A 25,614-nucleotide genomic window follows, 5' to 3' on the forward strand; every position below is an offset into this window, starting at 1 on the left:
AATGGTCGCCCAAACTTTCTCGAATACTGGCTGTTATACACTGCAGAGCCAAAGAAACTGGCACACCTCTCTAAAGTCGTGTAGGGGCCCCGGCAGCACGCAGAAGTGTCGCAACACGACGTAGCATGAACTCGACTAATGTCTGAAGTAGTGCTGGAAGGAACTGACACCATGATTCCTCCATACTGTCCAAAAATCCGTAAGAGTACGAGGCGGTGGAGATCTCTTCTGAACAGTACGTTGCAAGGCATCCCGGATATGCTCAATAATGTTCCCGTCTGGGGAACCTGGTGGCCGGCGGAAGTGTTTAAAGTAGGGAATAGTGTTCCTGGACGCACTCTGTAGCAATTCTGGACGTGTGGAGTGTCGAATTGTCCTGCTAGAATTGATCAAGTCCTTCGGAATGCACAATGGACATGAATGGATGCAGGTGATCAGACAGGACTCTTACGTATGTATCGCCCGAGTCGTATCTAGACGTACCAGGGGTCCCATATCACTGCAACTGCACACGCCCCACACCGTTACACAGCCTCCACCAGCTTAGACAGTCCCCTGCTGACATGCAGGGTCCATGGATTCATGATGTTATCTCCATACCTGTACACGTCCATCCGCTCGATACAATTTGAAACGAGACTCGTCCAGCCAGACATGTTTCGAGTCATCAACTGTCCAGTGTCGGTGTTGACGGGCGAGGCGTAAAGCTTTGTGTCGTGCAGTCATCAAGGTACGCAAGTGGGTCTTCGGCTCCGAAAGCTCACAGCGATGATGTTTCGTTGAATGGTTCGCGTGCTGACACTTGTTGATGGCCTAGCGCTGAAATCTGCAACAATTTGCGAAAGGGATGCACTTCTGTCACTTTGAACGATTCTCTTCAATCTTCTTTGGTCCCGTTCTTGCAGGATCTTTTTCCGGCCGCAGCGATGTCGGAGATTTGATGTTTTACCGGATTTCTGATATTCACGGTACACTCGTGAAATGGTCGTACGTGAAAATCCGCACTTCATCGCTGCCTCGGAGATACTGTGTCCCATCGATCGTGAGCCGATTATAACACCACGTTCAAGCTCACTTAAATCTTGATAAGCTGCCATTGTAGCAGCAGTAACCAATCTAACAACTGCGCTAGACACTTGTTGTGTTACGTAGGCGTTCCCCACCGCAGCATCGCATTCTGCCTGTTTACATGTCCCTGTATTTGAATACGCATGCCTATGCCAGTTTCTTTGGCGCTTCAGTGTATTTATGAAAATGGAGTTCGCGAAGTCATCGTAGACTTTCTTCCAGACAGCTGACCGAGCAATACTCTTTTTTTTCCACGTGCTACAGCAGCATTTACAATCCTAGCAGTACCTGAATTCGATGCCCAAATGTGGTGGAATAATATTCGTGCTCTGGAATTGCTCGCACTAGCGCCTTCACTTTACTGATGCATTACACATTCCCAAACCTTTTCCAGCAAATCAGAGGTTTCCATTTGCCTTCCTTGTTTCAGATGCCATGTGTACATCCCACTTCTTTGTATTACCCTTAATGCTCACACAATGTCACATGCTCCAAATGTTCACCATTAATCCTGAATCTGCTACTAATGGGCTTCTTCCATTTTGAAATGGGTACTATCTTACTTTTATCGAATTTTCAGGAGAGCTACCTTTTGTTACACGAAGTGGAAACTTTTTCCATCTCTTTCTGCATTTTCTTACAATAATTTCATGTAGACAACACTTCAAAGTATTCGATAGCACGCTGGCCTTCTCTTATAAAGTTTTATAGGGTCTGGCAACAGTGAGAGTAAAAATACAGCACGCCAAGCACAAGTTTGACAGCAGCGCCCGAAACCTACTCAAAGATGATGATTGTTTTTAACACACTGGCTGACGGATGTAATCATCTAAAGTTATGGACCAGGCCGAGGTCTTTCCAGACGTATAATTGTTGGACACGTTGCCTGTGAAGGTAATTTCTTCAATGTCATTCCTGTTAGACCATGTATGTAGGCATTACGGACAACCTTTAATAACAAATCAAGACTCCTTTCAGCATTTCAAATGTTCAAATGGCTCTGAGCACTATGGGACTTAACTTCTAAGGTCATCAGTCTCCTAGAACGTAGAGATACTTAAACCTAACTAACCTAAGGACATCACACACATTCAAGCCCGAGGCAGGATTCGAACCTGCGACCGTAGCGGTCGCGCGTTTCCGGACAACCGCTCGGCCACCCCGGCCGGCTTCAGCAATTCAAATGAATGATATTTGTTTTGTGGAAGAATAGAGCAAAAATAATATAAATAGTGAATTTGTAATACTTCAACAGGTAGGTTTACAAATTAACAGCAAGTGTTAGAACTTATTTGAATTAATTTACTTTACAGGTGTGAATAATGAAAAGACAGTCCAAGGACATGAACTTCTCAATCGGACAACCGTTACACATAGCTGCACAACCTTGAGAAGAGGCTGTCAGTAATCAAAGGGCAAATATGGAGGGGGCCATAAACGAATTTCGGAACCGAAAGTGCACAGCCTCTCCAGCAGAGCTTGGCAACTATGTATCCATTTGAATTAAATGTAGCTGGGTGAACGAATACACGCAACCTGACATACGTACAACAATTTGATGCGCATAGCCTACCAGGGAAGCAACCTTGCATATCAGTTTCATACACGACGCCCAATGTGTTAATTGAGCTGTTGGCTACACAACTGCGCGATTTGTCCAAAATTCACTCTGCAGCCGAGAGTGCACTGATTTGAAGCTTCCCGAGAAATAAGAACCTTGTACCAGACGGGCAGTCGAATCCGGGACCTTTGTCTTTTGCCGGTGATTGCTCTTCCGACTGAGCTAGCCAAGCACGACTCGCGGCCGATCCTCACAGTTTTACTTCGCGTCATCATGTAATTATTGCAACAATCTTCTTAACTACTTGCTTACTTCGACATTCAATAAATCAATTCTCATCAAGGCATCACTTTGGCTTTGACGCAGCAGTACATCTACATCTATACCCTGCAAGCCACTTTGTGGTGCGTGGCGGAGGGTAGTTTGTGTACCACTGTTACTTATCCCCTTTCCTGTTCCAGTTGCGAATAGTTCGCGGGAGGAGTGAATGACGGTAAGCCTGTGTGTGGCCTCGTATCTCTCTAATCTTATCTTCATGGTCTTTTCGTGAGATACACGTAGGAGGAAGCAACATACTTGTTAACTCTTCTAGGAACATACGCTCTCGGAGCTTTAACAGTAGACCACAACGTGATGCAGAATGCCTCTCTTGCAGCGTCTGCCAGTGGAGCTGACTGACCACCTCCGTGACGCTTCCGCGCTTACTAAATGATACTATAACGGAAGGCGCTGTTCTTCTCTGGATCTCCTCTATCGGTCCCATCAGGTACAGATCCCATAATGACCAAAAATATTCAAGTATTGGTCGAACGAAGATTTTGTACGCTACCACCTTCGTTAACGGACTACATTTCCCTACGATTCTTCCAGTGAATCTCAGTCTGGCATCTGTCTTCCCTACGATTAGTTTTATGTGGTCGTTCTACTTTTAAATCACTCCATACGCATACTCCTAGATATTTTGCGGAAGTAACTGCTTCCAGTAATTATTCTGCAACCCGTAAATATACAAAAATGGGTCTTTCTGTCTATGGGCACGGAGTTCGTTACAGTTGTGTACGTTGAGGGTAGACTGCAACTCCCTGCACCAAGCATCGATCTACCGAAGGTCTTCCTGTACCTCATCTCCTACCTTCCAAACTTTACGTGATTTGTGTTTATATGGTTTCTATCAATCCTGTAAGACGTATATCAGCTCGATTCTATCAGCAAGCCTACAGTCAACTTTTCCGTCCACACTGGTTGATGGCCATCGTGAGAAGGCGTTTAATCACGGTATCAGTGTTGTACGAGTGCATCTGCATCTACGTTCCGCACGCCGTCTCACGGTGTGCAGCAGAGATTATTTCTTATATAACTGGCATTTACACTTTTGATGTTCCATTCGCAAAGAGCACACAGGAAGGACGACTGTCTGTAAACCTCCGTATTAACTCGAAATTCTCTTGTTTTCCTGCCGTGGTTTGGAAATTTGTGGCAAGGTTCTATGGGACCAAACTGCTGAGGCCATCGGTCCCTAGGCTTACACACTAATTAAACTAAATTACGCTAAGCACAACATACACACCCTTGCTCGAGGGAGGACTCGAACCTCCGACGGGGGGTGCCGCGCGAACCGTGACAAGGGCCCTAGAACGCGCGGCTATGCTGCGCGACCTGCCGTGGCTATTTCGCGAGATGCATGTGAGAAAAAGTAATAAGTGGTCTGATTTTTCTGGGATCGCACTTTCCCTGAATTTAAGCAGTAAACCTCACTCTAGCACAAAACGCCTCTGTTGTAGCGTCTGCCACCGTAGCTTGCTGAACATCTCCGCGATACTTTCGCGCATACTACAGGAATCAGTGACGAAACGTCCTGCTCTTCTTCGCGTCTTCTTTATTTCCTGTATTAATTCTCGCCCGTAAGGATCCCGGACTGCCAAGCAATACTTAATGTTTGAAAGCTACTTACGTCGTGGATAAATTACTTTCCTTCAGGATTCGTCAATGAATATCAGCCTGGTATCTAATTATCCTACAATTAGTTTTATGTGGCTGTTCCACTTTACGTCATTCTGATCGGATATTTACAAATATTTTACAGTTGCAACTGTGATAAATCACTGGAACTGTAATCGAAGAGAAATGGGCGTTCGCACCTACTTATGCACTGTAGGTTTCATTTATCTAGATGGTGGAGCGTGATCGATAAGATATAAAGAGCTCATGAGGTCATGGAAATACAGATCAAACCATTCAACATTTGTATACCACCTTAAACAGGACCACCGTGAGCCATGCACAATGGAAAAAGATATGTACATCATAAAAATCAGTAAAAACAGACGCCTCCCTTTTCAAGAATAATTTAATAAAAAACAAATTCCTTTCTCACCCCTTACTCCATCTCTGTCCCTCCCCTCCCTTCCCCCATCTATTCATTTCACTGTTTCCTCCTCACCCCTTCCCCTCCATCTCATTACCAAGTCACTCTCCGTTCCACTGTTTTGCAATTTCACCACTTCCTCCCCACCCCTTTTCCTCCATCTCATTACCAAGTCACTCTCCATTCCACTGTTTTGCGATCTCACTACTTCCTCCCCACCCCTTCTCCTCCATTTCATTACCAACTCACTCTCCATACCACTGTTCTGCAATGTCACCGCTTCCTCCCTTCCCCTTTTCCTCCATCCAATTACCAAGTCACTCTCCATTCCATTTCTTTGCAGTTTCACTGCTTCCTCTTCACCTCTTTTCCTCGATCTCATCACCCAGTCACTTTGCATCCGATTATTTTGCAATCCCTGTTCACTCTTCTTTGCCCCTCCCTCATTCCCAGCAATACTCAGCATTTAGACTGTCAACTTCATCAGTACTCCTTCATTTTGCTTACATGTTAAACAAATACGTAATAGCGTAAGTATACGGCACAGTTCACATATGACGATTCGCAGAAGAAGAAATTAGATAAAAGGCAAACGAAAACTAACGGTGAAGTTGGCAACACTGCAGATACTCACACAAAATACACAGTGACATGTTCAGCCAAGATGATGAAAGCAAACAATACAGTAGTGCTGCTACGCTATGTTGTGTTTCATGTCAAGAAATGTATAGTTCTACACAGCAATCAGGAAAACGAAACTACCGAACAAGAGTACCTTAAAAACGTCCAGGCAGCTGGCATTTCCTGTCGTGAGCGAAAATCGGACATAAAATATGGAAAGTGAAATCAACGAACTGTTTTTCAATCTAGAAAGAAGGCAAAATTGTAAATATCATTCATTTCAGACCACTGATGATGCTTTATTGCGTTAAAACGACTCGCGTTTGGTGACAAAAATACGCGTCTTCTTGTAGTTGCAAAGAATGATTTAAATTAGATTCAAGAATTATGAAGCAACTACGGGCAACTCGGCTACACAAACGAAGAATTTGATTGACTATGAGTTCGCGCACAGTTAACACTTCGCTCATACATATATGGGTTTGTCAGGAACGGTTTTCTGTATTAAAAGTAAGATACTCGGAGTGTCTACAAATAGTAGAGAGGATCCAAATAATTCTGAGAGTGAGTTGAGGATTTTTACTGGAGTTGGAGTAAGTCTCTCGTACGAGATACGCCCTCCAGCGTCCCAGAAACGTGTAGCAGCGCGCTACAGGAAGAGTATCAGCAAAGTATATGGCTTTTTAATGTACTCCGCAGGTCGCCAAGTCACACACTGGCATGACGTAAAAGCGTGCGAGGATTACAGCACGTCAACTCCAAGGTCATGTTCACGCAGATAGCAGGCGCCACCAAGCCGTAGTCTCGCACTGTCTGCCGAATTTTGCGCAGAACTTTCACTCTTACGCGCTTTTTCGACGCTATGATGTCAGAAACTCGGCACACTATACGTTGGTGTTCGAATGCACGGTCCGTGAGCCAACGGCTTTAGTTACCAAACGCCCATTGTTAGATACAGTCCACGACAGAGTACAGCGGAAAAAGAAAGAAAGAAAGAACAGGATGCTGCAATCACAGGCGACCTAGCGCACTTCAGTATGTCCATATACACTGAAGCGACAAAAGTAATGGGATAGCGATACGCTCATGTACAGATGACGGAAGCGCCATGTACACAAGGCACAAAAGGGCAATGCACCGGCCATGGTGTCGTTTGTACTCAGGTGATTGCTGTGATAACGTGTCCGACGTGATTGTGGCCATACGAAGGGAATTAAAACAGACTTTGAGCGCGGAATGAAAGTACACTACTGGCCATTAAAATTGCTATACCAAGAAGAAATGCATATGTTAAACGGGTATTCATTGGACAAATACAGGGTGTTTCAAAATGACCGGTATATTTGAAACGGCAATAAAAACTAAACGAGCAGCGATAGAAATACACCGTTTGTTGCAATATGCTTGGGACAACAGTACATTTTCAGGCGGACAAACTTTCGAAATTACAGCAGTTACAATTTTCAACAACAGATGGCGCTGCAAGTGATGTGAAAGGTATAGAAGACAACGCAGTCTGTGGGTGCGCCATTCTGTACGTCGTCTTTCTGCTGTAAGCGTGTGCTGTTCACAACGTGCAAGTGTGCTGTAGACAACATGGTTTATTCCTTAGAACAGAGGATTTTTCTGGTGTTGCAATTCCACCGCCTAGACCACAGTGTTGTTGCAACAAGACGAAATTTTCAACGGAGGTTTAATGTAACCAAAGGACCGAAAAACGATACAATAAAGGATCTGTTTGAAAAATTTCAATGGACTGGGAACGTGACGGATGAACGTGCTCGAAAGGTAGGGCGACCGCGTACGGCAACCACAGAGGGCAACGCGCAGCTAGTGCAGCAGGTGATCCAACAGCGGCCTCGGGTTTCCGTTCGCCGTGTTGCAGCTGCGGTCCAAATGACGCCAACGTCCACGTATCGTCTCATGCACCAGAGTTTACACCTCTATCCATACAAAATTCAAACGCGGCAACCCCTCAGCGCCGCTACCATTGCTGCACGAGAGACATTCGCTAACGATATAGTGCACAGGATTGATGACGGCGATATGCATGTGGGCAGCATTTGGTTTACTGACGAAGCTTATTTTTACCTGGACGGCTTCGTCAATAAACAGAACTGGAGCATATGGGGAACCGAAAAGCCCCATGTTGCAGTCCCATCGTCCCTGCATCCTCAAAAAGTACTGGTCTGGGCCGCCATTTCTTCCAAAGGAATCATTGGCCCATTTTTCAGATCCGAAACGATTACTGCATCACGCTATCTGGACATTCTTCGTGAATTTGTGGCGGTACAAACTGCCTTAGACGACACTGTGAACACCTCGTGGTTTATGCAAGATGGTGCCCGGCCACATCGCACGGCCGACGTCTTTAATTTCCTGAATGAATATTTCGATGATCGTGTGATTGCTTTGGGCTATCCGAAACATACAGGAGGCGGCGTGGATTGGCCTCCCTATTCGCCAGACATGAACCCCTGTGACTTCTTTCTGTGGGGACACTTGAAAGACCAGGAGTACCGCCAGAATCCAGAAACAATTGAACAGCTGAAGCAGTACATCTCATCTGCATGTGAAGCCATTCCGCCAGACACGTTGTCAAAGGTTTCGGGTAATTTCATTCAGAGACTACGCCATATTATTGCTACGCATGGTGGATATGTGGAAAATATCGTACTATAGAGTTTCCCAGACCGCAGTGCCATCTGTTGTTGAAAATTGTAACTACTGTAATTTCGAAAGTTTGTCTGCCTGAAAATGTACTGTTGTCCCAAGCATATTGCAACAAACGGTGTATTTCTATCGCTGCTCGTTTAGTTTTTATTGCCGTTTCAAATATACCGGTCATTTTTGAAACACCCCGTATATTATACTAGAACTGACATGTGATTACATTTTCACGCAATTTGGGTGCATAGATCCTGAGAAATCAGTACCCAGAACAACCACCTCTGGCCGTAATAACGGCCTCGATACGCCTGGGCATTGAGTCAAACAGAGCTTGGATGGCCTGTACAGGTACAGCTGCCCGTGCACCTTCAACACGATACCACAGTTCATCAAGAGTAGTGACTGGCGTATTGTGACGAGCCAGTTGCTCGGCCACCATTGACCAGACGTTTTCAATTGGTGAGAGATCTGGAGAATGTGCTGGCCAGAGCAGTCGAACATTTTCTGTATCCAGAAAGGCCCGTACAGGACCTGCAACATGCGGTCGTGCATTATCCTGCTGAAATGTAGGGTTTCGCAGGGATCGAATGAAGGGTAGAGCCACGGGTCGTAACACATCTGAAATGTAACGTCCACTGTTCAAAGTGCCGTCAATGCGAAAAAGAGGTGACCGAGACGTGTAACCAGTGGCACCCCATACCATCACGGCGGGTGATACGCCAGTATGGCGATGACGAATACACGCTTACAATGTGCGTTCACCGCGGCGTCGCCAAACACGGATGCGACCATCACGATGCTGTAAACAGAACATGGATTCATCCGAAAAGCCGGCCGCTGGTGGCCAAGCGGTTCTAGGCGCTACAGTTTGGAACCGCGCGACCGCTACGGTCGCAGGTTCGAGTCCTGTCTCGGGCATGGATGTGTGTGATGTCCTTAGGTTTAAGTAGTTCTAAGTTATAGGGGACTGATGACCTCAGATGTTAAGTCCCATACTGCTCAGAGCCATTTGAATCATTTCATCCGAAAAAATGACGTTTGGCCATTCGTGCACCCAGGTTCGTCGTCGAGTACACCATCGCAGGCGCTCCTGTCTGTGATGCAGCGTCAAGGGTAACCGCAGCCATGGTCTCCGAGCTGATAGTCCATGCTGCTGCAAACGTCGTCGAACTGTTCGTGCAGATGGTTGTTATCTTGCAAAAGTCCCCATCTGTTGACCCAGGGATCGAGACGTGGCTGTAGGATCCGTTACAGCCATGCGGATAAGATGCCTGTCATCTCGACTGGTAGTGATACGAGGCCGTTGGGGTCCAGCACAGCGTTCCGTATTACCCTCCTGAACCCACCGATTATGCTAACAGTCATTGGATCTCGACCAACGCGAGCGGCAATGTCGCGATGCGATAAACCGCAATCGCGTTAGGCTACAATCCGATCTTTATCAAAGTCGGAAACGTGATGGTACGCATTTCTACTCCTTACACGAGGCTTCACAACAACGTTTCACCAGGCAACGCCGGTCAACTGCTGTTTGTGTATGAGAAATCGGTTGGAAACTTTCCTCATGTCAGCACGTTGTAGGTGTCGCCACCGGTGCCAACCTTGTGTGAATGCTCTGAAAACCTAATCATTTGCATATCAAAGCATCTTCTTCCCGTCGGTTAAATTTCGCGTCTGTAGCACGTCATCTTCGTGGTGTAGCTATTTTAATCGCCAGTAGTGTAGGTACTAGACGCACGGAGCATTCCATTTCAGAAATCGTAAGGGAATTCGATATTCCGATATCCACAGCGTCAAGAGTGTGCTGAGAATACCAAATTTCTGGCATTACCTCTCATCACGAACAACACAGTTCTCCCTTAATGACCGCGGCATCTGCGTAGAGTTGTCGGTACTAACAGACACGCAACACTCCGTGAAATAACCGCAGAGATCAACGTATAACGTAACCGTTAGGAGAGAGCAGCTAAATAAGGCGTTAATGGCTTACGGCAGTAGTCAACCGACGCGAGTACCTCTGCTAACAGGACGACATAGACCGCAGCGCCTCTCCTGGGCTCGTTGGACCCTAGATGACTGGAAAACCGTGGCCTCGTCAGATACCTCCCGATTTCGGTTGGTAAGAGCTGACTATAGGGTTCGAGTGCCGCGCAGACCCCATGATGCCATGGACCTATGTTGTCATCAAGGTACAGTGCCAGCTGGTGGTGGCTCCATAACGGTGTTTGCTGTGTTTACATGGAATTGACTGGACCCTCTGGTCCACCTGACTGGAAATGGTTATGTTCGGCTACTTGGAGACCATTTGCAGCCATTCGTGGACTTCATGTTCCCAGGCAACGATGGAATTTTTATGGATGGCAAGGCGCCATTTCATCACGCCACAATTGTTCGAAACCGGTTTGAGGAATATTCCGGACAGTTCGAGCGAATGATGTGACGACGCAGATCGCCCAACATGAATCCCATTGAACACTTATGAGGCACAATCTAGAGGTCAGTTCGTGCACAAGCAGAGGCATCACTTTCCCAATTATGGACGGCTGTACACGCAACATGGCTCAATATTTCCGTAGGGAACTTCCAACGACTAGGTGAGTCCATGTTGCTCAGCCCCGGGCCAAACGCGGTCCTAAACGTTATTAGGAGCTATCCGACGACTTTTGTCACCTTGGTGTACTCTAACACGCTAATAGCACACAGTCTCACTTACTCGCAGTTCTACAGTTTTACTGACAAAATTAAGAACTGTACTTTACAACAGCCCAGTCAGAACACAGTCAGTAGCGACAGTGGGACACTGCACATGTAGAGCAACTCATCGATTTTACTCTGCACACACATAAATAAATACACTCACCTATACTCTAGGCTTTCAGTTTTTGTCTATGACATGTTGTTCCAGATAACGGAAAGGAAAAGTCTGCAACACAAGCCCGTGACAGAGCTACAGGCCTATAAAATAGCTGCAGGTAGACCACTGCCTTTCATCGCCACGCCACGGAGCGGGAGGATGGCGGGCCAGTCGCCCTGGCTGCCTTTTACACCAGGAACATCAAATGGTTCAAATGGCTCTGAGCACTATGGGACTCAACTGCTGAGGTCATTAGTCCCCTAGAACTTAGAACTAGTTAAACCTAACTAAGGACATCACAAACATCCATGCCCGAGGCAGGATTCGAACCTGCGACCGTAGCGGTCTTGCGGTTCCAGACTGCAGCGCCTTTAACCGCACGGCCACTTCGGCCGGCTCCAGGAACATCCCCAGCACTCATTAGCTAGCAGGCTGAACGAGACTGAGGGCTGAAGGGACTAGAACGGTAATAAACCACCGTACCTGTCCGGCATTGATCCTGGGACTTCCACGATTGGAGTCTGGTGCTCTGCCTGCTAGAGCCCCAGAGCCACTGACACTGTTCCAGAATTAAAAATAAGTCCTATGTCCCAGTCGTTTTTGGAGGTTTTCCTTGGTTTTAAGGCAAATGCCAGAACACGAAATCCCCTCCCAAATATTCCCAACAGGAACAGCCACTACCTCAGTAACACCTCGCTTGGTATTTGGCTGAAAAGTCCCAGACTCTGCAGTGGGTCAACATTTGAATAGCCCGCTCTACCAACAGAATTTTTTTAAAAAATCACATACACGCAGGCCAGTCACTGTCAACTTATCATGCATACACGCTTTTTTTATTTTTGTCTGGGACACTGGAAAATATACATCCATAAAGAAATTAAAAATAGCTCTTCTCTCCCGGGTCCATCCATGGTTTTCGAGATGTTTCCCTTGGCTGTGGGCCGGCCCCTGCGGCCGAGCAGTTCTAGGCGCTTCAGTCCGGAACCGCGCTGCTGCTACGGTCGCAGGTTCGAATCCTGCCTCGGGCATGGCTGTGAGTGATGTCCTTAGGTTAGTTAGGTTTAAGTAGTTCTAAGTCCAGGGGCCTGATGACCTCAGATGTTAAGACCCATAGTGCTTAGAGCCATTTGAACCATTTTGAGCCTTGGTTGTAGGCCAAATTAGGAAGTGGTGATCCCGTGTCTACCATTCCCAACTAGGAACCCAACTACCACTTTCGGTATTTCAAAGAAATGGCTCTGAGCACTATGCGACTTAACTTCTGAGGTCATCAGTCGCCTAGAACTAATGAAACCTAACTAACCTAAGGACATCACACACATCCATGCCCGAGGCAGGATTCGAACCTGCGACCGTAGCTGTCGCTCGGCTCCAGACTGTAGCGCCTAGAACCGCACGGCCACTCCGGCCGGCTTCGGTATTTCGTTGCAAAGACACTGACGTAATAATGGATCAGATTTTCCATTAGTTGGTAGCTAATTAAAAGTGTGTAGCTGCCCAATCGTTGTGCGCGATCTATGGCATCACCTGTGATTGACAGCACGCACTGCACATGTTGTACAAGTCACATAAACAAATACACTTACACGTGAACTAATCCTGCATACATTTTGTCTGGAACAAATTGTCCCAGAATTAAGTTGAAGACCTCGGGTGGATAAGGGTGAAACACAGTTATTGCATGTAAAATATGGTAAGCTGTTCTCGCTTTCCACGCCCGGGTTCCCGGGTTCGATTCCCGGCGGGGTCAGGGATTTTCTCTGCCTCGTGATGGCTGGGTGTTGTGTGCTGTCCTTAGGTTAGTTAGGTTTAAGTAGTTCTAAGTTCTAGGGGACTTATGACCACAGCAGTTGAGTCCCATAGTGCTCAGAGCCATTTTTTTATGGTAAGCTGTGTGCTTCATTTATATTAATTGACAGTTCCACAATCAACCGCGATATGGCAGCTCTCTCTCCAATATCAGATTCTCGCCAACTACAGCTTTGTCAGGGTGTGTGCATGTAAGCAGAGATAAATGCCAAAAAATATCTGTCAGTAGTAGTAATGCACGTGGTGTTCGTGCAGGAAAAATGCTTATCAGGGACTATTTGTATGAATCTGGGGATGCTACGGATTACTGCAACTTAGAGGATTCTAAATACGATGCTGAATCCAAATGCTCTTCAAAGTTGTTACTCATCAGACAAATGTAAACATTTATATGTAATCATGTACACTATGTACTTTTTCCTTTCCATAGTTTACGTGATTCTGATGGTAGGGTGATGGTAGAAATGTTAATGAGCAACCTTAACATTCTACATGTGCTGTAGTAAGGTGCTTACTGAAATTAATTTTATGTTGTGCTAAATTGTAGACTAATTTTTGGGGTTTCTGTGCTTTGTTGCTGAAAAAAATTGTAAATGCAAATGTTATTATCAAAAACTAAAATAATTCGGTGTTTTTAATTCGTATTTTTGAGGGGTTTCGAAGTAGTGTCTCATTAATTCGCCCAGCAAGTCAACAGCGATAAGTCAAGGCTAACCCATGTTAAGCGCACTCAGTTGCAAGTAAACACTGTTAAGTACCCACTAATGAATTTTTAAGAATAATATTTTGGACAGCATAAATCCTTTTAAAACATGTACACGCAGTGTGAAAATTATTTAAGTTTTTCTCTAATGTCCTATTTTCTTAAGAGTATTTTGTAAAGTGGCAGAAGGAGTTTTTTGTGGATGATGATTCATTAATCCAACAAGCTCTAGGAGGTTACATGGGCCACTCAAAACACTTTTTCTAATGTGTTCCCCTATTAGGTGTCATTTTACGAGGACGTCAAATCTTACTTACAGTAGACGAAAAGCAACACAAACGATTTTTAGCAGAACACAATTACTTCAAAAATCCTCGATTGATTTGTAAACAAAGATTACGACGGTGGGTCATGTTTCGTATAGCACGCTGAAAGACTGCAGGAGTAACCTTGATTTCTCCTGCTGCTGCTGCTGTTACTATCCGGGCACCAGATCCTCTTGTGATTCAACAGGAGTTTTGTAAATAAGATAGCGCATTCCTCCCAACACAAAGAAGCCCAGAGTGGCCAAATCAGAGACTCGAGTGGGCCACGGTACAGGTCCACATCTGCCAATCTACTTTTCTGGAAACTGTTGGCGGCAATAATCGACGCACAGTAAGACTTGTTTTGCACTTGCGCCGCGTCGTGCTGGAATCACATTCTCTGTCTTGTAGTGAGTGGCACAACATCCAGCGATTCTGGCAATGCTCTAGCAAGGAAAGTGTAAAATGCCTGCCATTAGATTACCTAGGTAGGAGATATGGCCCAGTTAAACGGTCACCAACAACACCTGTCCACACATTCGCGTAGAACTGCACGTGGTGAGCGTGAGTAAACTCACTCCAAACACGTCAACTGTGGATGCTGAAGATCCCATCGCCATGTAGTAAGCACAAACCGTATCAGTTTCTCACTCCAGATGTATCGCTCCATTAGTAAACAACTAGTGTGCTTGGTCAAGACGTAATAGTAAATATTAATGTGTAAAAGCTATTATGGCTGAAGAGTGACGAACGCTCTCCATCAGTACAACAAGAACCACTACAACAAACCATTCATTATACCTCAAGAGTGAGCGCTTCCTGTACTGGATTAAATAATGCTCTTAGGGAACTATGCAGTCAGAGAAAAGTATTTGTTCTGGTATCCCGTGCAACCTCCCAGAGATTGTCGGTTTAAATAAGTTTAATCCTGTATATGTGGAAACAATGAACTGTCCTAATAATTACATTGCATGTACTCGAAATATCTCATTTATTGTATTTTATTGAAATTTTAGTGTGCAAGTACTCAAAACAATCAACTTTTCGCTTACCTTTGTTGACAGTCGAGATCTATTGCAATTAGGTGCCCCTTCATCCCCCCACTCTCCCCACAAGGTGTGAGAAGGGTTCAAATACCGAAACTGGAAACTCCATTTCAAAATTTCCCAACTGGGATCCTGCATACGACTTGGCTGAAAACAACTGGTTTTACAATTGGTCGTTTTTTGAACAGCCTATTCTACACTTTGGGGTAGAGAATGAAAAAGGTTTTCAAAAAATCGCTCAGGAATAGGGAATGAAAGATAACAAATGAAGTCTAACATACTGGGTGATCAAAAAGTCAGTATAAATGTGAAAACTGAATTAATCACGGAATAATGTAGATAGTGAGGTACAAATTGATACACATGTTTGGAATGACATGAGGTTTTATTAGAACCAAAAAAATACAAACGTTCAAAAGATGTCCGACAGATGGCGCTTCATCTGATCAGAATAGCAATAATTAGCATAACAAAGTAAGACAAAGCAAAGATGATGTTCTTTACAGGAAATGCTCAATATGTCCACCATCATTCCTCAACAATAGCTGCAGTCGAGGAATAATGTTGTGAAGAGCACTGTAAAGCATGTCCGGAGTTATGGTGAGGTATTGGCATCGGATGTTGTCTTTCAGCATCCCTAGAGATGTCGGTCGATCACAATACACTTGCGACTTCAGGTAACCCCAAAGCCAATAATCGCACGGACTGAGGTCTGGGGACCTGGGAGGCTAAGCATGACAAAAGTGGCTGCTGAGCACACGATCATCACCAAACGACGCGCGCAAGAGATCTTTCACGCGTCTAGCAATACTTTTTTTTGTTCTAATTAAACCCCATGTCATTCCAAGCATGTGTGTCAATTTTTACCTCTCTATCTACATTATTCCATGGTTTATTACGTTTTCAGATTTGTACTGACTTTTGATCACCCGGTATATTATGTCCTTGTTTAGAGGTAATGTGTTGGAAGACAAATGTTACTGGTTACATGACTACATAAAAGTAAACAAAGATACAAACTATAAAGGTCAGGAAAAATTTGAAAGAAATATGATAAGCATTTGTATAAAAGAATTGGCGATTCTAAACTCGAAATGACTTGAAACAGAAAAGAATTTTTGAACAATGTTTGCGTTCTTTGCTTGGGGCATTCTCCAGACTAAGCGTTGTGCTGTCGCTATTTCTTTCCATTGAACAGCGAGAAAAATTTTCTTAGTTGCCTCCGCTATGGATTTTTTTCACCTGCTCTTATCTGGGTCTCGTTGTTAACGCTAGTTAGTAAATCGCTTCATTAGGCACAGTAATTCCTCAAAGCAGGGTGAGAGTATGTACTCATAAAACCAGCTTCGTATTGCGGCATAGCAAATGTTTAACTTCTTAACTCTAACGGTAGATATTATCTCTCTGCTTTTGTGACTCATCTCTCTCCCTAGTTCGTACCACAGTTGAGCTACACAGTATGAATTGCGTGTTTACGTCCGTGCATAAACGAAAACTGTTCCATGCTTCATGATTACCTCATGGAGGATTTCTTGTCTTATAAATTTTAATATTCGTACGGTAAACATTTAGGCAGTCTTCGATTGCGCATCGGCCAGCGTGTGCTTGATGGAACGACGTAGAGGCATTAATGCTCGAGGGTCTTGGGCCTGACTATTTTCTGCCGGCTGTATCTGGGCACGGGGAGACGGACGCCAGTGACTTTGCACCGGAACTGTTGGCAGCCCTGCTCGCGTAGCCGGCTGAAGAGCTTGGTGTAAGGAGCCGGCCGCGCCAGTCAGTGTCCAACGCTCGTGAGAGAAGGAACGGAGAGGATTCGCGGGAGTCCACAGCGTCTCGCCACAGCCAACCACCACGAGAGAAAGGTGAGTGTGTGTGAGCTGCGAGTCGAGAGACAAGGTGTTCAGTTACTGCCAGTGTGATGAGTGAGTGTTGACGGCCTGTGTCAGCGAGAACTTCAAAGTGTTGCTTGTAAACAAACCGCTGGGTGCCGGTAGCCGTGCCTGCTGATGTGTCACTTAACAGCATTGCGTCCAATTCACCGGTGTCTGCTAAGTGGTGTTTTCAAACTTCAAAAAGGTGTCTTGGCATCTTTTGTAATCGGCTACAGCTGGTTTTACGTAGGTGCACGACTTTAGAGTGGAGAACCGGTAAAGCAGTACCTTACGTCCCCCTCAAGATTCTATTTAACATTAGTTAAGTTCAAAGTAAACTCGTCGTAGGTGACGATTTCTGCAGTATATATAGTCGAGCCTCCAGAGCTTAAAGTACAGACTCACAGTGCCAAGTAACTGTGTGCCATGAGTTTTTATTTGCTATTACAGTTTGTGCTCCTTTTTGTGATTTCCCTAAATCTTTCCAGGCAAAGGCCGCAAACGTTCCTTTGAAAAGGGCACGGCCAATTTCCTTCCACATACCTGTGCTCCGTCTTCGACAGCTCTACCGACAGGACATTAATCTCCAATCTTCCTTGCTCCTTGTTACGAGGCGAAATAGTGCTGAATTAGAGTTAAATTTTCAAAGTATGTTTCTGCTCCCAGAACTACTTCACATTTCATTAAACTCCCTATTTTTAGTCCAGTGGTTATGAACATACACTATGAATTGGTTTACTGAAGACAAATACTTGTAGTTCCAACAGATAACGTAATGGCTGCTGTAGGGCAGCGAAGAGACAATAACAATGACATAACTTTAACTCGAGACAGAAATAAATTGTATTCGACTCTTGCAAACTTGCCTTATAGGTACGAGACAAAAAAAAAAATACCGAAAACATTATACGACACAGGACTTTCATGTGTAGATAAAGTCTGAGTATTTTCTTAGAAGCGCATTTACAGAACTGACGCTGTCATTCTTCAGAAGTTGAGCTATGAATCAAAATTTAACAGTGAACCATTTACTGTAACCGTAGATAGCCTAATTTGTGCTGTTAAGATAAACTAACAATTTTACTTAAGATGAGAATAAGACTTAATAACGAGTTGCTCACACAGTTCAGGGATTGAATAAATCGTGGATATTCCCGCGTTAAGTTCATTTCATTCCGTTAGATCGATTTCAACTTTTATATTTAGTTATTCACATGTTCTGTGGGTATTCATTGTGACAGGTTTTAAGATTATTATATGGAACGTGCAGCAACAGAATAGCCATTTTCTTGAGTGTCTTAATCTGTTTACAATTTTGGTAGTACTGAAAAATAGGACCCAACTTTCATACCGGCCGGCGCTATACTGAAGTTTAGCCATAATTTTTTTTGTGGAGGTTTATAAACTTTGCATTATTTGATAGAGACGTTATCTTAAGTTAGAAAGGTTGTCCCGTCCCAAATTTTAGTGGTGTGTTTTACGCAGAGTGAGTGGTTTGCGCGACACGGAAGTCAGTTGAGCGTGACCTCTACGAAACTGCAAGGTGATGTGAGGACGGCTACGTGCACTCCAGGGCCAGCTTCGAGGTCTCGAATGAATGAACGCCGGCTATGTACTGTTGAGAATAAGATTGTAAGCAGCTCACCGACATTAGGTTAAAACTATTTGAATCCCCACATGTCGTACAATCTACAGCACTTTCTAACGACGTTAGAAAGAGACAAGATATAACTAAACATGCAAATCTGTTGTATGATTTTGTTGATTTTTAACATTTTGCATCCATCCAATAAAGAAAAATAATTTCCGGCGATCGCTTGTAAATTATAGTCACGCTGTCAGCATGCTATAGTTTCTCCAAAGTGACGAAGCTCGCCTTTAATTTCAATTTAAAAAACGTACGTGTTTATATTTACATGTAATCGGGAACGCGCTATTCATGTAGTGAAATGTATCTTGTAGTGGAGCGCAGCTGGGTGTTCCGCATCAACGAGATATCCATTATAGGCGTTAGTAAGAAGATTACTTAGTTTTCTACCAATATTCATAATGACCTGCAATATGTTTTCAGTCAACGGAGAATATATGTTTCTCTTTCAGATCCAGTTCACATTTATAGCATGATTAATTCCCACAGAGTAAATACCGGCAGGAAAATAAAATTCAGTACTAGTGCTAATATACAGCAAATTGGTGGTTTGTCACGCCATGAAATGTCGAAGTGGGCGTGTTGTAAGGATCACTTCACTAATTATATGTAAATAATATAGGTTTATTAAAGTGGTTATCAATACTGTGTCCGAAATTCTTTGAAGTACTGGACTAGCAGAAAAGTAAATAATAGTTTCAAATAATTCTTGGGCGTGGTTTCATTCTTTCAACGGACTCCCCTTAAGATTTGCCCTTAGTTATGAACTATTGTCTTCCGAAATAATTTGTGTGGAATCAAAAGTTGAATTCATGTTGATAGATATGGAACTCGAAATTGTTACTCGTCCTACAGATCCTTCGAGAGCGTAATGCATGAAAATCAACCTGAGGTTCAGCATTTTTGTTAAATTGGTTTGGCTCGGTATCTTAGCGCGTAAGCGAGCCTGTAAATCCTAAGCTCCATGGTTCGATCCCCGTCAAGACAGCAGTTTCACCTCTTGCAATGATTACTGTGTGTGAATACTGTAGAGTGCCATCGTGGTTTTTGGCCCACCATAAACTACAAACATCCCCGTCCGCTCCCTCGCACCCCTTGGCTGGGTAACTTAGGTCGGAGGAACGCAATGAACATTCGGAGCAAAGCACCGTGGTACTCAAACCTTCTGGTTAATAATTTATCTATGCATGTGATACATTAATTTCTTCGATTACATAGATTCAGAATGAAATGTTACAATCCCCAAAGTAATAAAAATCAATAATAGTATTGTAGCTGCATGGCACACTCAATTATTAATCTGTTACATATTTTGACTGCAGCGCCCTTCGTTTTAATGAAATACTCACAAGATTTGGCGAGGCCGAACATGAGCTGTTCACGTGCTCTGTGGCAATTGTGATAGGTCAGTTTCATCACCTAGCCTAGACGTGCTCGTGGGAAGTAAACAGAGATTTCGACACGGGCGCCTGCCTCGTTGCTGCTGCTTTGGCGCACGGACAGGCAAGCAGACAGCTGCTGGCGCGCCACATTGGTCACAAAAGTGCGCAAGATGGTTGGCAGCTCCAAAAAAGATTCCGGAGATGTATTTTGGGACAACGCTCTAAAACTCTGCAACTGTTAACGGGATTGGCTTATGCAACAGAATTTAAGATCGTGAGTAAATTTTTAAGAACGTTTTTTGCAGACCCTTGAAGATAAACGTCAACCATTCCGCAAACAAAATGTTACTTACAAAGTTGTAAAACCGTCTTAAGACATTGAAGAATCAAAGAATATACTACAGCCATCTATGCGCAGCTCTCGTAGGGACCGTTAAGAACACCATGGTTTGCCAAGTATACATGAAAAAGGAACATTCAATAATTAGTGAGATGAACTGCTGTAGAAGAGAAACAGTATGCTGGATGAGTTTAGCACTTTTATGGCTGTTGGCATTACTGGAATGAGCCCAGAAAAGGTGACGGGTAAGCTGTTCTGATTAAAACTTCAATATTGCGTCTAACGATGGCGTGTCCGCTTTAAGTTTCCACGTTAACTGAACGCGCTCATTGAGCCTTCTTTTGCTTTTTGAATGTAGAAATCAGGCTAAAACCTTTCAAATGGCTCTCAGCACCATGGGACTTAACATCTGAGGTCATCAGTCCCCTAGAACTTAGAACTATTTAAATCTAACTAACCTAAGGACATCACACACATCCATGCCCGAGGCAGGATTCGAACCTGCGACTGTAGCGGTCAGGCGGTACCAGACTGAAGCGCCTAGAACCGCTCGGCCACACCGCCCGGCTAAAACCTTCCCTGGGATGATGTTACAGTAGGGTGAAAATTTTATGAACCGCAGAAATTTTTGGAAGTGGTTAGAACAATTCAAAAACAGTCGAACCCCAGTGACTGATGCCTTTTGTAATGACCGAAGTGTCGTCTTGTGCAATTACCTGGAGGATAATCGTGAAATAAACAGTGCCTATTACTACTCAGACATGCTGGTGAATGGAGTAAAGCCAGCAATGAGAGAAAAACGTCGCGTCGCAAAGCTCGAAGAAAATGCTTGATATTGCTACTAGCTCACACCATCCAGCTGACCAATGAAATCTTTCAAACAATAGGTTGGGAGGTACTGCTTAATCTTCCTTACAGTTCACATTTGGCTGCCTCGGATTTTTACTTGTTTGGTCCACTCATTGAATCAAGTGAAAAAAAGAAAGGCAACGCCGAGGTCAAAGAATTTGTGGGAAAGTGACTCTAAAGACAGTCATCCTTGCATCAGGTATAAAAAGACTAGTTCACCGTTGGGACGAATTTATTAATACTGAAAAGTGATAAGTAATTCTGTAAATGGTTTTTCTTTTACATCAAGTTCCGTATAATTGTTAAATGTCCCTCGTAGTTAACAGAGCACTTAGTTGCTGCGCTGAGGAGCGTGCAACGCGAAAGAACATTGTAACGTTATATTCACTGACATGACTGTACACCCTCGGTGAAACATTGCAATTACTGTACAAGAATTATTCGATATTTCACAACTTATGGTTTTTATTTAATACGCCGTAGACTTCGGGTTTACAAGCCCACTTTCTACAGTGATGCATAAACTTTTCCTAAGACGTCTGATTTATAAAGTTCCTCAGCGGGACATACAGAAGGTAAAAATGCTGCTTAAGATTTTAGCCCTTTTTCGCTTATTAACGTTTTCGTAAATTGTTTTTTTACATTTGTAGAATACACCTATATACCACTTCTCCAGGATCCATCGTGCTCTGCATTAAAAGCGCAAGAGTTGCATTCGAAAGGAGTTACCGTGCATCATTGTCTTGTAAACTGTTTTCTTTCCAGAGGTTCATTAACTTGCAGGTTACAGATGTGGAAATGGTATGCGCGGTTAGTGTCATTAATCACTGTTAACCGAAAAAAGTTAGTGACCGGTTCAGTGATTAGTTCTATATGGACGGGATAAGCTCTGAGTTTAAATCTTTCTTTTCTGTAAAAGCATCGTTGAACTATTAATATTCTCGTGGTACAGACCAAACGTCTTATCAGCCGAGCTGCTGCCGACCTTGGAGCAGCTTTTTCGGCCGCAGCTAAGAAAAAAGAGGAGCGAATGGGAGAGGTCTCCCTTGGGGGAGGATAAAGGCGTCGTTGCGACTCAGGAGATGTCAAAAGGAGGTATGTTTTTGTTGGCTGTAGGGGAGGGGCGGAAATATATTTAGGATCGGTGGCGGCCAAGGTGTGGTGGGCGGAGGTCCCTGCTCGGCTGAGCACCGGTGTCTGAGCCGCGGCACGCATGGAGTGGTGGAAGAGTGTGTGTGTGTGTGTGGGGGGGGGGGGGGGGGGGCTGTTCCACAGTGGCAACCAAAGGGGAGGACGACTCACCGCAGCAAGCTGCCTGCCAGGCTTTGGGACCCATACACAGCCTGCTTTAAAGCACTGAAAACTCCACCGTTAATGATAGTGTTAATTTCTCGTTGAATAGAAATTGCACGTCATTACACTATGTACATCTGCGTAGCATTGCAGGAGGCCAATCATCTCAAGGGACAGGAAGAACGTACAGGACGAACTGGGAATTGGATACCAAAACCTTTATGCTTAATGATTACCACCGTGTCACATAACTCGTGAGCCACTCAAATTTTTACTTTATCCATTATTTCAGAAACGAACGAAGATTTTCAGCTTGCACTGTACTGTAAAGGTAGATGCGTCATATTTTTGAACTGTCTACATCGAAGTGCCTAAAAACTGAACTTGGGTTCAGTTGGGTGAGTGTAGAAATCGTCTGTCCCCGCTGAAAGAACCAACCTAGCATTCGCTTCAGTTGGTGTAGAGAAACGGTGAGAAACGTGTAACTAGAAAGCGAAACGGAAAGAAAGATTGAGGTCCAACGACGAAGTTGGTAACAAATTGAAATGTTTCTCGACCACATAAAATTTATAGTACGGTAGTCACGCAATGCGTTAGTGTGGACTCCTATTTGAAAGCTTAATACAAAAGAACCTTTCTAAAAGTTAATTAACAACGTAGAAAACAATGAACCTACCGACTAATGCGCAGTGGTCGAAAGACGAACCTCATTTGGTTGAGGGAAGTCCTAATATTCCACACCAGTTAAAATTTTAAACGTGATTAGTGACAGAAATCTTGAATGGGACAAAACGCGGTAAGAAAAGTTGTGCTATTGCCATAATAGGTGTAGGAAACCACAGAAGACTAAAAACTGGATAGTTCATGGGGGATTTGATTCCCGCACATCCCGAATAACATTAACGCACTAAACCACTATCCAGCGAGTCCTCGGGGAAGTCTCCACGGGTTAGTTCATACGCTCACAGCGTAGCTTGCACTGTGACGTGCAAGGCAGCAGTAGATTGGAATCGAGGAGCAAATGTGAGATGAGTGAGTCGGTTTCGCCACACATGCTGCCACAGATACTCTCCTGATCTAGACTTCTCTGTGCCAGATCTGTTATGCCTTTCTATGAGGAAGCGTGTAGTCTATTGTGAAATAGCTTGCAGCAACTGGTATTCTTATTTCTAAGAAACAAATCTCAGTGAAACTACTCGGAAATTAAAACTTTGAACCAGATTGTTATTCGAACTCGGCCTTGATTTTCGCGAGCAGATTACTTAGCAACTGAGCTACCCAGGCTCGACTCGCCCTCAGTTTTGTTTCTGTTAAGATTAGAAAAGCCTTTGCTCATTACCAATTAATGAAACACGTTATTCTCATTCGATTTGGATTATTAGCTTGTTAATCAATTTTATTCGTTCCCATAACGTGCTAAATCTGAACACCAGCAGGATATTATTTAAACTGAGAAGAAAGGTGTTTCTTTGGAAATAAGGTGTTCGTGAACTTTATGCCAACAGCAGATCACCAAGCGTCGAAAAGGTTTACCTGGTAGCCAATTTCGTATCCTTGCCAAAGATATGTTGGGCAAAACACTCAACTGAAGGGCAGTGTCCTGATCCCTAGGGACAATCTATCAAGGAGACCACGGAATCAGTTAAAAGCGGTTATCTGCCTCTCTCTGTGACAGGCAAGCGGTCGCACACTCAGAGCATGTCTGCCTGGAGCCGCGGCGGTATCAGCTGCCTCGCACGCAGGTTATTTAAGAGGCAGATCTGGGCGAGCACCGTTGCTTTCCGTAGAAAGCTGGGATTATCGCATTCCCCGGGAGGGTCGGTTCGCCAAGGGCGTTTTCCGCGAGCAGCTGGTCTGCCCACGCGTTCGGGAGACCAGTCAGTCGTAGTGTAGCTAACCGGCGACTAGCGGTGGCTTCTGCAAGGTGACGTAATGATTCGCAGAGTTACGCTACCGGTGCTTCGAGGGTCTTACGTAAGCACAGCGGCGGATTAATTTTGATTAATTTTGCCGCCCCTCGGCTTCCGTGAAGACTTCCTCCTAATTTCTGCTGTGGCATAACTCTACCAGCAACTACAGATTCTAAAATTGTGCGTACTGGAGATCTGATAACATTAATTGTAGTCTTCGCAGGTTCTGAAAAGGCGAACAGTGTGTTAAAATATTTTGGCCGCCTAAAAGAAACACACACACACACACACAAAAAAATAAGCGTGCTAGATAAATCGGACTGGCCAGTAACGCCTAAAATTAATATGGGAACTACTTCACTAACGCAAGTAAACCAATTTTGCTAATTGGGATGTGTAACGGGTAACACAAGTCTAATTGATAGTAAAAGAATTACTATGACTAAAGAAGCCTTAAAAATATAAGCAATTTATTGACGTCTTACCACCTTAATACAGAAAGAAGACAGAAGCTTACCAATAAATTTATTTGGAGCATTTTAAGCTACGGTTGTGAAGCGTCGACTCAGGAAAAACGAGAGAAGGAAACAAAATAAAGCAAGAGATATGTGGAGAATAGCCACAAAACATCGGACTGGCCAGTAACGCCTAAAATTAATATAGGAACTACTTCACTAACGCAAGTAAACCAATTTTGCTAATTGGGATGTGTAACGGGTAACACAAGTCTAATTGATAGTAAAAGAATTACTATGACTAAAGAAGCCTACTAATACTAAGAGATAACAACTTCATAAGACATCTTCTAAGGAAAAAATCCTGGGAAAAATTAGAGGCAGTTCCAGTTACAAACTGAACGAACTGCAGCTGCTACAACCAGTTGATATAGTTGGTAAGCACTGACTACATGAAAAGGCGTTTGGTTTAGTGTCAAATTACGATAGATTGTTTCTGTTGTGGATTGGGGTGTTCATAGAACGACAACCAATAAGAACTGTCGTCTTCTATTCGGCCGATTTTAACATTAATGCTTCTAGCGCGAGATTGGGATTGTAAGATACTTGCACATTCACCACAGAAACTCATTTCAAGAAAGCCATTAAATTTCGGACATTCAACCCTGAAAATTCCAGCTCCTACACTTTAATTACTGCGTGCATAAAATTTATTAAATTATTAATTACACCGTGAAAATCCGAAAATGCACACGATTTATGAAATCTTATAAGTGGTTGTCCATGTTACTCCCACTGCCGTATAGAGCTATATGGCGTATTGGGCTTTCTAGAGGATTACACTTCAAATCTCCATCCAGC

General features: G+C 44.0%; 1 protein-coding gene across 2 annotated transcripts in view; it reads left to right on the forward strand.

The window, feature by feature from the left end:
* The first annotated feature begins 16,746 nt into the window (after nucleotides 1-16,746).
* The window catches only part of LOC126198532 (serine-rich adhesin for platelets-like), a 71,487-nt gene continuing 62,619 nt past the window's right edge, over nucleotides 16,747-25,614 (forward strand). For both annotated transcript variants that reach the window (XM_049934929.1, XM_049934928.1), the window contains exon 1: nucleotides 16,747-16,867. The gene's annotated coding sequence lies outside the window, so the exon portion shown is untranslated. The remainder of the gene's footprint in view (nucleotides 16,868-25,614) is intronic.

The sequence above is a fragment of the Schistocerca nitens genome, chromosome 8, assembly GCF_023898315.1.
Source record: "Schistocerca nitens isolate TAMUIC-IGC-003100 chromosome 8, iqSchNite1.1, whole genome shotgun sequence".
Classification (NCBI taxonomy): Eukaryota; Metazoa; Arthropoda; class Insecta; order Orthoptera; family Acrididae; genus Schistocerca; species Schistocerca nitens.